A 14,680-nucleotide genomic window follows, 5' to 3' on the forward strand; every position below is an offset into this window, starting at 1 on the left:
AAAAAAATCATCAAAGTAGGTTTAGAGGTAATACCACTACAGAGTCAAGGCATATATGAAAACCTTAGAGCTAACAGCATACTCAATGGTGAGTAATTCTAAGGTCAGAAATAAGACAAGGATATCCACTCTCATCACTTGTATTCAACATAGCCACAGCAGTCAGACAGGGTAAGGCATCCAAATTGGTAAGAAGTAAAACTTACATTATTTGCAGGTGACATGGTAGTATATATAGAAAACTCTAAAGACCACCAAAAACTACTAGAACTGATAAATGAACTCAGTAAGGTCACAGAACACAAAATCAATATACAGAAATATGTTACATTTCCATACACTAATAATGAAGTAGCAGAAAGAGAAATTAAGAAAACTGTCTCATTTACAATTATACCAAAAAATAATAAAATACCTAGGAATGAACTTAACCAAGGAGGTAAAATACCCATACTTTGAAAACCATACAACACTGATAAAAGAAATTGAAGATGACACAAACAAATGGAAAGACATTCCATGCTCACCTGCTGGAAGAATTAATATTGTTAAAATGTCTGTACTATGCAAAAGCAATCTACAGATTTAACACAATCCCTATCAAAATAGCAACATTTTTTACAGTACTCAAACAAATAATTCTAAAATTTGTATGGAACCACAAAAGACCCCAAATAGCCAAAGAAACCTTGAAATAGAAAAACAAACTGGAGGTATCAAAATCCCAGATTTCAAGATATACTTCAAAACTGTAATTATCAAAACAGTATGGTACTGGCACAAAAATATATACCTAGACCAACAGAACAGAATAGAAAACCCAGAAATGAACTCACAATTATATGATCAATTAATCTTTGGCAAAAAACGGCAAGACTATGCAATGAGAAAAAAGACAGTCTCTTCAACAAATGGTGTTGAGAATGCAAAAGAATAAAAATGGACCACTTTCTTATACCGTACACAAAAATAAACTCAAAATGAATTAAAGACCTAAACATGAGACCTGAAACCATAAAAATCCTAGAAGAGAGCACAGATAGAAATTTCTCTGACATCAACTGTAGCAACATTTTTCCAGATATGTCTCCTGAGGCAAGAGACACAAAAGCAAACATAAACTATTGGGACAACATCAAAATAAGATCTGCATATACAAGGAAAACAAAAGGCAACCTAGTGAATGAGAGAATATATTTGCAAATGACATATCTGATAAATGGTTAGTTTCAAAGATAAAGAGCTTATGGGGCGCCTGGGTGGCGTAGTCGGTTAAGCGTCCGACTTCAGCCAGGTCACAATCTCGCGGTCCGTGAGTTCGAGCCCCGCGTCAGGCTCTGGGCTGATGGCTCAGAGCCTGGAGCCTGTTTCCGTTTCTGTGTCTCCCTCTCTCTCTGCCCCTCACCCGTTCATGCTGTGTGTCTCTCTGTCCCAAAAAAAAATAAATAAACGTTGAAAAAAAATTAAAAAAAAAAAAAAAAAGATAAAGAGCTTATGCAACTCAAAAGAGTCCAAATAATCCAATTAAAAATGGGCAGAAGACATGAACAGACATTTCTCCAATGGCATACAGATGGCCAAAAGACACATGAAAAGATACTCCACATCACTTATCATCAGGCAAATGCAAATCAAAACCACAATGAGATATCACCTCACACTTGTCAGAACGGCTAAAATAAAAAACACAAGAAACAACAAGTGTCAGCAAGGACATAGAGAAAATGGAATCAGATGCACTGTTGACAGGAATGTAAATGGTGCAGCTACTGTGGAAAACAGTATGGAACTTCTTCAAAATGTTAAAAATAGAATTACCATATGATCCAGTAATTCTGCTACTTGGTATTTATTCAAAGAATACAAAAACACTAATTTGAAAAGATGTGCACACCCATATGTTTCTTGTAGCATTATTTACAATAGCCAAAATATGGATGCTACCCAAGTGTCCATCAATAGATGAATGGATAAAAAAAGATGTGGTATGCATATACTTGGAATATTACTGAGTCATAAAAAAGAATGAACTCTTGCCATTTGCAGCAACATGGATGGCTCTAGATAATGCTAAATGAAATGTCAGTCAGAGAAAGACAAATACCATATGATTTCACTTATATGTAGAATTTAAGAAACACATGAACAAATAAAAAAGAGACAAACCAAAAAAACAGACTCTTAATTATAGACAACAAACATGGTTACCAGAGGGGAGGTAGATGGGGGGATGGGTGAAATAGGTGAAGGGGATTAAGAGTACACTTACCATGATGAACACTGGGTAATGTATCGTATTCTTGAATCACTATATTGTACACCTGAAACTAATAAAACAGTATGTTACAGTATGTTAATTACTCTGGAATTAATTTTTTAAAGATGAAACCTTCCCTCCCCATACACAAAAGAATTAAGTCAGCAGAAATACTATTAGTGGAGTGAAGGAGACAGAGAAAGATACAATATAAAGAGGCAAATCTAGTAGCAGGAGGTAGGCCGAGAAACCTACTAAACTGCAAAAAAAAAAAACCATTTCTACCTTTTATGAAAAAGAACACATACTCAGATGGTAGAACCAGGAGCTCAGACTGTGGTGCTGAGAAGCTAAAGAATTATTTTCTGTCTGAAAATTAATCAAAGAACTTTCACCATTTACCTGACTGGATTCCAGAAACACTACGGACCAGTGACTTGAGCCTCATTTTGAAAATGAATATCTATAGCAGATATCCTGTTTTTGTCCCACTATTATATTGTATTGTATGTTATTGTGTTGTATTGTATGTGTGTGTGTGCGCGCGCACAGAGAGAGTATATACTGTCCCTTTAGTTTCATGGTTCCACAGATCAAGAGGTACCAAACTCAAATAGTTATTCTTAGGGACTTTCATCCACAACTACCCAGATTTAAATGACGGGATTTTGGATTTTTGATCTCTTGCTGTGATACTTTTGGAACCCTTGGGATGGGGTGTGTTTTGTATGTGGGTGAGATATGAATCCTTGAGGGCCTTAAAACAGAATGATGTAGGCAGCTTCGAAGTGGCCCAAAACGAACATCATTTTCCAGTGTTCCACTCTTCTATAAAACCTTCTCCTTGTTTGTGGGTTAGACTTATTGACTAGATTCTAATGACTAGAATACAGAAGAAGAAATAAGATGTCATTTCTCCAAAATTAAGTTAAAAAAAAAGATGGCTTCCTTCTTGGGCTGGAAGAGAAGATCTCCCTCTCTGTTGACTCACTCTGATGGAAACCAGCTGCCATGTTTTAAAAAGCCCTGTGGGGGCGCCTGGGTGGCGCAGTCGGTTAAGCGTCCGACTTCAGCCAGGTCACGATCTCACGGTCCGTGAGTTCGAGCCCCGCGTCAGGCTCTGGGCTGATGGCTCGGAGCCTGGAGCCTGTTTCCGATTCTGTGTCTCCCTCTCTCTCTGCCCCTCCCCCATTCATGCTCTGTCTCTCTCTGTCCCAAAAATAAATAAACGTTGAAAAAAAAAAAAATTTAAAAAGCCCTGTGAAGCAGCCCATGTAATGAAAAAAACTAATGTCTCTTGCCAGTATCTAATGAGTACCTGAAGCCTGCCAATAGCCACATGAGAGAGTGGAAGTGAATCCTCCCCTAGTCAGGCTTTGAATTGAATTGTAGCCCTGGGTGATCCTTTGTGAGAGACCCCAAGCCAGAGGCACTCAACTAAGCCACCCTGAGCCATTTCTGACCCATAGAAACTGTGATATAATAAGCATTTGTTTTAAGTGACTAAGTTATTATATAAATTGTTACACAGCAACATTTAAATAGTGCAATTTACCTAAGGAGAAAATGTTTAAGGTGAGATATATGTGAAGGAGACATCAAGAGGCTTCTAGATAAAGCATATAACTAATATAAAGATCCTAGAGGAATTGCTAATACATCGGATTCAGAACGAGAAAGAAGGTTTATATAGTTCATACACTGAAAGAAAGTCAAAATGGTATGAAGTGAGGTTGAATAGATAAGAAGAGGTCAATTTATTTAAAGCTATAAAGATCATGGCTATGAGTTTGGGTTTATTCCAAGTTTGGTAGAAAAATCACTGATAGATTTTCAGCAGAGGAAGATTTTAGCTTGAAAAATTTACCCATCCTCTTTTCAGAGGCTGGATTAGGTGGAGGAGGGGTGCAACAAAGAGGGAGTCGGTTGACATAGATATCTTTTAGAAAGCTTTGGCATTATTCCTGGAGAGAATGATGGAAACTTAGAGTGGAGTGTTTGCAAAGATATGAAAAGATTGAAATAGATTTTGGAGGTCATGCCAAGAGCACTTCCTAATAGAATGAATGAAAGGCATAAGTATATAAGATAATTGACTAGAGCTGGTAGACGGAAGACTCATTTTATCTTATACACCCAACTAAATTGCAAGCACTTTATGCTCACAAACCTCACATTAAATATCTTTCAGATTCACACAATTTCTAATATAGAGCATTTTGTTGACTATACAATACTTGTACATGGATTAAATAAATATCATTGATTCTGATATTCATGGGTTATTGTCAATACCTTTCATGAACACCTATAAGTTATTTCTGCCAAAAATGAAAAGTACTAGTTAAAAACAGACCAATTACTGAATACTTTCTGTAATTGAAGGAACTTAAACACACATAGGGATATATAAGGATAATGAAGGCAACTAAAAAAAACAAAAACAAAAAACAATCATATGTACACTGATTCCCTTAGTGAGAGTTTGGTTATGACCAAGTCTGTTAACCTTCCTTGATCTCCCCAACAGGATGTATCCACCCACATATTCTGACTGGTTCTATGTTGTTAGGACTGCAGTTTCACAAAAATGCCAGGTGTTATACATGAACCTGGATAAAATTAAATTAATAAGGTCCCCCCAAAGAGCTACTGATTTTGTCTTAACAATCTCCATACAGGGTGATTTCTCCCCCTGTGCTTCTCTTCAACTATTTTCAATGAAATACAGGATCTGTATTTTATATCCTTTAGAAATTTCCAGTTAAATCCATATGTGACATTTGCCCCTAACACTAATTAACGTGAAGATTTCAACGTGGATTGTATGAGAGGAAAACATTTGCTACTGTGCTGTTTGAGCACTTAATCATAAGCTTTCAAAGACTCCAGGAGAATTTACATATGCCACCATTTTATGGTGTGAGCTTGAGTACTTTCAGATGTCTCCATTTCATTTGGTGTCATCTCTTCACAGTAATCATCACTCAGCTGCTGCCCATTGGTCTTAGATTGTAGGTTAGAGAAATGATGGAGCCTTATTCCTTCCCTTGGATTTTGCAGCTTTGAAAAAATCAGGAGAAAACTTTTTGTTTTCTTTCCTTTATTTAAAATAGTACTCCAAGATTCTAATGTTTGTTTCTCAACACTGTTATTTGAATCATATAATCTCTCTTTCCTAGCATAAGACCACATTATGATTTCCAACTCCCTTAGAAAAGTAATCTATTTATTAACCAGGGAGGACTTTTTCTTCCTACCGCAATTTAATGATAAACTTTACATACCTCAATTAGACCTTAAAATGTACAATATGTGTCCACAGAGGAATTCCTTTTATTTTTGCTTCAAAATGGCATTTAGTGTACTTTTCAGCATTTTATTAACTCACTGTATGACCTGTTCCTTAATATATGGAACTGAATTTTTTCTGTTATTCTCTAATCACAATAGTTTTAAACTTTCAAGTATTGTAGAAAATTAGTGCTAGTATCAATGGCAATAAAATTATTGGGAAGCATTAAATGTAAAGTTCAAATTAGCATTATGATTACATACTCAGTAGGGTTTGCCAGAAGGTAAAGTTGGGATATTTATACTAATTTTTAAACACTGCAACCTCATATCAATGTAGCATTCACCAAAGAAGAATTTAGAATTAGCTGAGTTCTTGGAGCCATTGAAAGGGAATCTAATTATTGCAGCCATTCTTTTCTAATTCATTAATTTATTCATTCAATAGGCATTTTGGAACATCTATGATATTTAAATCATTTTTGCAATAAAATGAGAGAGATAAATATGCATGAGCTTTTAAAAAGCTTATAATTTATAAGTAAAGGTAATACATAAAAATATAAGAAGACAGGTTAAAGCATAATAAATTCTCAACAAAAGAAATGTGAAATTGTGATGAACTGTAAAAGATGGGGAGAAGTTACTCTGGAGTAGTAGTTAGGGACCGAGTGGTAAGTCAGGAGAGCTGGATTCAGATCTCAGGTTTCTTTTCTATTTGTACATCTTGTTTTTTTCTAAGTCTCCATTAACTTATCTCCAAAATTAGTTTTAAAACATAGACTATCCATAAACAGTACTATTAGTCGCCAGAACTTCACCTACTGTATATTTAATTCTTCCAATAACCCTATGAAAAGTATACACTACCCACATTTTGTATATGAAGAAGTAGTAGCTCACAGTGATAATGTATCCTTCTAAAGTAAGTATGAGTAAGTGAATACAGTCAAACAATCTTTGACAAAGCAGGAAAGAATATCCAATGGGAAAAAAGACAATCTCTTCAACAATGGTGCTGGGAAGACTCACCAGTAACATGCCAAAGAATAAAACTAGATGACTTTCTTACACCATACACAAATTCAAAAGGGATGAAAGACCTAAATGTGAGAAAGGAAATCATTAAAATCCTAGAGGAGAATACAGGCAGCAACCTCTTTAACATGGGTGGAGCAAACTTCTTACTAGGTATTTCTCTGGAGGCAAGGGAAACAGAAGCAGAAATGAACTACTGGGACTTCATAAGGATAAAATCTTCTGCACAACAAAGGAGACAATCAACAAAACTAAAAGGTACCATTCAGAGAGAGAAGATATTTGCAAATGACATGCCTGATAAAGGATTAGTATTCAAAACCTATAAAGAACTCATCAGGATCCCCTGGTGGCTCAGTCAGTTAACATCCTCCTTTTTATTTCAGCTCAGGTTATGATCTTACGGTTCCTGAAATGGAGCCCCATATCCACCTCTGTGCTGATCACATGGAGCCTGTTTGATATTCTCTCTCTCTCCCTCTCTTTCTGTTCCTCCATCATTCGTGCTTTCTCTCTCTCCCAAAATAAACTTTAAAAAAATAACTCATGAAACTCAACACCCCAAAACACCCCAAATAATCCAGTCAAGAAATGGACAGAAGATATGAATAGGTATTTTTCCAAAGAATACCTAAAGATGGCTAATAGACACATGAAAAAATGCTTACCATCACTCTTTATCAGAGAAATTAAAATCAAACCATAATGAGATACCACCTCACACCTGTCAGAATGGCTAAAATTAACAACACAAGATGTTGGCAGAGATGCAGAGAAAGGGGACTCCCCTTAACACTGTTGGTGGGAATGCAAACTGGTATAGACACTCTGGAAAACAGTACCAGCAATTATACCAGTAGGTATTTACCCAAAGGATACAAAAATACTGATTCGAAGGGACACATGCACAATGGTTATAGCAGTGCTATCAACAATAGGCAGATTATGGAAAGAGCTCATATGCCCATCAACTGATGAATGGATAAAGAAAATGTGTTATCTGTATGTTTATGTGTGTGTACACACACACACACACACACACACACACACACACACACACACACACGCGAATATTACCCAGCCAAGAAAAAGAATGAAATCTTGCCATTTACAATGATGTGAATGGAGCCAGAGTATATTGTGCTAAGCAAAACAAGTCAGTCAGAGAAAGACAAATACCATATGACTTCACTCATATGTGGAATTTAAGAAACTAAACAGATGAACATGGGGAAAGAAATAGAGATAGACAAACCATAAACTCTTAACTATAGAGAACAAACTGAGGAGGTAGGTAGAAGATGGGCTAGATGGGTGATGGATATTAAGGAGGGCATTTGTGAAGAACACTGGGTATTGTATGTAGGGGATGAATCACTGAATTCTCCTCCTGAAATTAATATCACACTGTAAGGTAATTGACTGGAATTTAAATAGAAAGCTAAAAAAGAAAAATAAATAAAAATAAAATGACTATAAGTGAATAAAGCAGGATTAGAAATCAAATCTGTATGATGCTAAAACTGTGTGTTCATTGCCCTGTACTGCAAAACACACATTAAAGGTGATCACTGCTATTGTTGTTCCTCTTTATCATAATTCTTCCCCTATCTGCTTCACCAAATGTTCCACTGTTAAACTGACCATTTAAAAGTTGGGTTGGTTGCATTGTTTATAAGATTAATGAACACCCTCACTTGTGCAGACCCCTAAAAATTTTTAAAGTAGCACCTGACATAGAAAGATTTCATTTCTTTTGAATGTATTATACATATGTATATGTATATATATATACATATATATAAACATTAAAAATTTTTTTAAAACTTTCAAAAAAGGAAATGTGTTTTGCTTAAGAAACCATTCTCAAAATAATTTGAAAATGGATCACCGTTTTTAATACTGTAGCAGGCCAATATGGGAAATGCTGAACAAACAAGCCATCAGACATAAGGCACTGAGAACCTAGATCCCTCATTTCCTGCCTGAATGCCATATGAACTAGGGAGAGCTTAGTTTTAGAGAAATTATTTTAAAGAATATTATGTTTTTAGCAGAAAATGTGTAGTTTTAAATACTCTATGATGTTGTGATACAAAGGCCTGTGCTAAATAGTAACTAAAGTTAAATAATAAAATCTCTAAGGTATTTAGAGAAATAATGTTAGAGATTTAAGATTTGGCTAGTAATCCTTTCTAAGCTAGCAAATCTTCTGTCAATTGTCCCTAAGCTTTATAAGGTGAACTATGTCACAAATCTTTCTCCTTAACTGCTAGGATGGCGTTTTTCTATTTGCCACATGCTTGGTCCAGTTCTGAAAGGATTCTTTTCCAGGGTATATGAAACTGAAGGTGTCACAAAGTAGGGGACTACAGACGAGTTAAAGAAACCGTGTGAAGTGCCAAACTGACAAACCTCTCATTTAGGAAGAGTGTGTAATAGCCATAACTGCTACCATTTGTTCAGTGTTAACCATGTGCCAGTGTTTCAACCAGGTCCTGATCAAGGAGAAAGTGGGAAACTTCCATTTGGGCTGATATTGATAAAGTGCCAGACTGTGTTTGCTTCATGCCATCTCCACCATGGCTCTTACTTGTAACTAGTGCCCCAGAATGATCATCTGACCTCAGATGAAATTATAGCTACTGTGTAACTCAGCACCTGTCACTGTGTGAAGATATGATGGGGGAAGGGAGAAAGTAGTGATAAAAAAAAAATTTTTGTGTTAAGAATTTTTAAACAGATTTCTTTTCCATATTAGACAATTCTTCCATCGACTTCAAACAATGTACCACGTACCTTTGACATATTGCATTTCGTTGTAATACAGATACATTAGCCAGTGTCACAATAGCATCATGGAAATTAACGGGTATTTATGCCTTTTCCTCTCTGCCAAGAACCCAATTTGAAGCCTGCATTCCCTTGAACTAATAAGTCAAAGAAGCTTCTTCCAGGGCTTCTCATTACCCCTTCCATCTTCTCCCATTTGTATCTCTAATCTTTGGTTTGTAATTGTCCAATGCTACCAGGATTCCCTTCAGGAAATTTTCCTGAAATAGAGTTGCTCCAAAATACTATAATTTTTTATTAGTATCATGGTGATGTTAAAACTATTTGAAACTTTACCACATAAGGGGCTTATGTTTTTAGTAATATGGGGTTAACATCTTTTTTTTTTCCTGGAAAACCTATAAATGAGTCCACAGATTTAATGTTCTAAGAAAAGAATTCTCCCTTTCTGCTAAAATAATGTGTTAAATATTATCAAATTTCACTTAGATGATTATTTTTTTTTAATTTTTTTCTTTCAACGTTTATTTATTTTTGGGACAGAGAGAGAGCATGAACGGGGGAGGGGCAGAGAGAGAGGGAGACACAGAATCGGAAACAGGCTCCAGGCTCTGAGCCATCAGCCCAGAGCCCGACATGGGGCTCGAACTCACGGAGCATGAGATCGTGACCTGGCTGAAGTCGGACGCTTAACCGACTGTGCCACCCAGGCGCCCCTTAGATGATATTTTTAATGAGATGGAGAGAAACAAACATGGATTTATAAGTGTACAAACTATCATTTGAACGCTTTAACTAGAGCATGTGCTAATTAAGAAGTGCATGATATAGTCCTAAAACCAGACCAAGACTGAACATAATCAGAGTTATGACCTCACCTTGCCACTTTTTAATGGGGTGGCTGTGGTAAGGTCATTTGTCCTCTTCCAGTTTCAGCTTTGCCATTTGTAAAATAAGGCTATGAGTTGCCATGTATGTCTAGGAGTTAAAGTGAAGGTTGATTTGATGGGCCTTTTTGAACTCTGAGTGCTCTGTAAACTCAGAAGAAGTATACACCCGAAGGTATCGGTTAGTGTTAATAATTATTTCTGTAAATAATTCATCACTTTGGTCAGAACATTTTTACTTCATGTTGATCAGAACATTTATTTTTTTAAGCTTATTTATTTGGGGGGCTAGGAGGAGAGGGAGAAAGGGAGAGAGAGAGAGAGAAAGAGAATCCTAAGCAGGCTCCACCCTGAGCCTGACAAGGGACTGGATCTCACGACCCTGAGATCATGACTTGAACCGAAATCAAGAGTTGGGTGTTTAACCAACTGAGCCACCCAGGCGCCCCTTGACCCGAACATTTAAAAGGGACTCTGCAGGGGCGCCTGGGTGGTGCAGTCGGTTAAGCGTCCGACTTCAGCCAGGTCATGATCTCGCGGTCCGTGGGTTCGAGCCCCGCGTCGGGCTCTGGGCTGATGGCTCAGAGCCTGGAGCCTGTTTCCGATTCTGTGTCTCCCTCTCTCTCTGCCCCTCCCCCGTTCATGCCCTGTCTCTCTCTGTCCCAAAAATAAATAAAACGTTGAAAAAGAAAAATTAAAATTTAAAAGGGACTCTGCACATATTTCCTAATTTATAAAAGTTTTCAAGGGGCGCCTGGGTGGCGCAGTCGGTTAAGCGTCCGACTTCAGCCAGGTCACGATCTCGCGGTCCGTGAGTTCGAGCCCCACGTCGGGCTCTGGGCTGATGGCTCAGAGCCTGGAGCCTGCTTCCGATTCTGTGTCTCCCTCTCTCTCTGCCCCTCCCCCATTCATGCTCTGTCTCTCTCTGTCTCAAAAATAAATAAAACGTTAAAAAAAAATTAAAAAAAAAAAAAAAAAAAGTTTTCAAAAGGGCCACTTTCCTATTCAAAAACTGAACATTTTATATAAAACTAGCAAATATATTGTTTCCCTTGTTCCTTCTATTTTTTTCTGCATTCCTTTTGCTCCCTAGTATACAGTAAATATTACCAGGCAATTTATAAACACTTTTTGAAATTGAAATTTCAAAAAGTGTTTCAAACAGCTACTTTGAAAATTTCACAGTCTCTGTGGGAATGAACAAGACTATAGAGAAGAAAAGGTTAATGAGATAAATGGATACATTTAAACTTCCACTTTGCTTTTCATCTTATTTATTCCATCTCCTCATCACACCTGCTATGGCCTGACAATTTTAAAATCTGGTTTTGATGGAGAAAAGGTTAGAAAGGTATTTCCATATACTTTCTTTATATGGAAATAAAACATATTTTTACCTGACATCATGATTTTCAAGAAGTCACTGAAAATGTGAATAAAAACGCACATCTTTTGCTGACCCACATATCAATTACATATCTTTTTTAATGTTTATATATTAGTTTTGAGAGAAAGAGATAGTGGGTGAGGGGCAGAGAGAGAGGGAGACAGAGAATCTCAAGCAGGCTCCATGCTGTCAGCACAGAGCCCGAAACAGGGATCGAACTCATCAACTATGAGATCACGACCTAAGCTGAAACCAAGAGTTGGATGCTTAACCGACTGAGCCACCCTATGTTTTAAAATATATATATATATATTTTTTATGTACATACTGAATTTGTCTGCAGGTACAATTTTGCTTACCCAGTTATAGATGTTGTCAAAATTAAAGGCCATGAATGACTCATTATCCTTTGGAATAAGATAAGTGGATAATGTTTCCCAAGAAACATTTCTCACCATATTTCTCATAACGGTATGTTTACTTTAAAGCAGAGCAGAAGAAAAACTCTCGAGAAGATACCAATCCAAGGGCACAGCCAATTCAGCACATTAGCTAAAAAGCCTGCCAGGTCTGTACACAGATCAAGAGAGGGAGTGTCTAAAAACACCTGAAGGGTGCACACAAATGATCTATTCACAGCTGATTGCAGGGAGTGCCTCCAACCGCATATTTAGCTGCCGTGCATGAATGTCACCATGCACTGCTGTGGACACCTGAAGAAAGCAGGGAATGAGCAAAGACTCTGATTTGTTAGTAGTGACAGTTCCGTTAGTTTCCAATTTCACTGAATTTAAACCAAGATTTATACACTCAATATTTACCGAATGTCTCCTATATGCTAGGTGTTAAGATACGCATTTATTTTTATTTTTTATACTATTATTATTTACTTTTTTTTTTACTTTTTTAATTTATTTTTGAGAGAGAGAGAGAGGGAGAGGGAGGGAGGGAGGGAGGGAGGGAGGGAGGGAGGGAGAGAGAGAGAGAGAGAGAGAGAGAGAGAGAGAGAGGGAGGGAATGGGGGAGGGGCAGAGAGAGAAGGAGACAGAATCTGAAGCAGGTTCCAGGCTCTGAGCTATCAGCACAGAGCCCATCGCAGGGCTCAAACCTACAAACTATGAAATCATGACATGAGCTTAAGTGGATGCTTAACCAACTGAGCCACCCCGGCACCCTTATTTTTTAATTTTATTTAAATCCAAGCTGGTTAATACATAGTGTAATAATGGTTTCAATAGTAGAATCTCGTGATTCATCACTTATGTGTAACACCCAGTACTCACCCCAACAAGTGCCTTCCTTAATGCCCATCAGCCATTTAGCCCATCCCTTCCAGCAACCCTGAGTTTGTTCTCTGATGCATTTTTTTTTAGAATCTATATGTTCTATTTCAGATGTTTTTCTCTAAATTCTACTATTTTGTGAGTTTTTATTGAATTACATTACCACAGGAGCTCTTGGGTGGCTCTGTCAGTTAAGCTTTTGACTTCGGCTCAGGTCATAAACTCGCCATTCAGGAGTTCCAGCCCCAAGTGGGGCTCTGTGCTGACAGCTCAGAGCCTGGAGCCTGCTTCAGACTCTGGGTCTCCCTCTCTCTCTACCCCTCCCCCATCACACTCTGTCTCTCTCTCTCAGAAATGAACATTAAAATTTTTTTTTTTTGAAAATTAGATGATCACAGTCAAACCATCTTGAGGGGGAAAAAAAGGCTTCCCTACAAATGTCTCTTAATTTTTCAGAGACAAATTCATATAACGGAATTTAAATTGTTACGTAATGACAAGTCAGGATAACTAACTGTGCCTGGTTCCCCCAAAAGATGTAGTGGACTAAGAGTTACACTCATAGCTACACATAGGAACAGACCAGATTAGGAGTTTAACAGAAACAGGGACAGTTCAGCCAGTAAGTGTCTTAAAGTGTTTATGAGGATTTCTCTGGAGTCCTTAATTGCTCAATTTTAAACTGCCTTCAGCATTCAGCTGGGGCACTTAAAACTGGGAGTAGGCCTTGAAAAACAGTTTTGCTCTAGGCTTTGAAATACCTAGGAACAGGCACAGCTGGGAAACGTGTGTTGAATCTATATTGGCGTTTCTGGGATGTTGTTTCTTGTAAACATAGTCTCATTCTCTCCATTCTGCTAACCCTCTATTGCTGAATGTACTGAATCCACCATTGCATCAAAGCTTTGCATTAGAACTCCTTTACAGAGAAAGCAGAACTCGTGAGACCTGCTTTCACCATTTTCATTGCATGGCTGTCCTTGCTCCTACCACCATCATACCAGGACCCTGAGAACCCCTGAGACCAGGAATCTCAATTGTTCCTGCCTTCCAGCAGCTATACCTCCCAATGCCATGCTTCACCCCTTTTTCTTCTGCTTAGTATTGCCACTTCGATTTAACAAGTATTATTGAGAACCTACTAAATGGTAAGTACTGTTTTTATATCTTAGAATACAAATATGAATAAAATACAGTCAGCAGTCTCAGGGAAGAGAAAGCTTTATAGACTGGCAGTTATAATGTTACATGTTTAGGACAGTGATCATGATGTACACAACAATAAAACAGAAGTGCCAAGGAGGAGTAGCAAGACTAACCTGAAGAATCAGGGAGGGCTATATAGAAAGGGCTACACTTGAATATATTCTGAATAATAACCATTTCCCAAGGGAAAAAAAGGTGGGGGAGGGAAGTTCAGGGGATATTACATGAATAGGCACAGATATCACATGGCAGGGCATTCAGCATGCCAGGCACTTACCAAAGTGCAAAAAGGAGGTGGTGGGAGCCAAAACTTGAAGTTTCTGACATAATTTTTTTTAGATTTATTAATTGATCCATTGATTGAGAGGGAGAGAGGGAGGGAGGGAGACAGAGAGAGGGAGGGAGAGAACATGAACCAGAGAGGGGCAGAGAGGGAGGAAGTATCCCAAGCAAGCTCTGTGCTGTTGGCAGAGTCTGATGTGGGGATCTGATCCCGCGAACCATAAGATCACGACCTGAGCCAAAATCAAGAGTT

This window comes from Prionailurus bengalensis, chromosome C1, assembly GCF_016509475.1.
Source record: "Prionailurus bengalensis isolate Pbe53 chromosome C1, Fcat_Pben_1.1_paternal_pri, whole genome shotgun sequence".
NCBI lineage: Eukaryota > Metazoa > Chordata > Mammalia > Carnivora > Felidae > Prionailurus > Prionailurus bengalensis.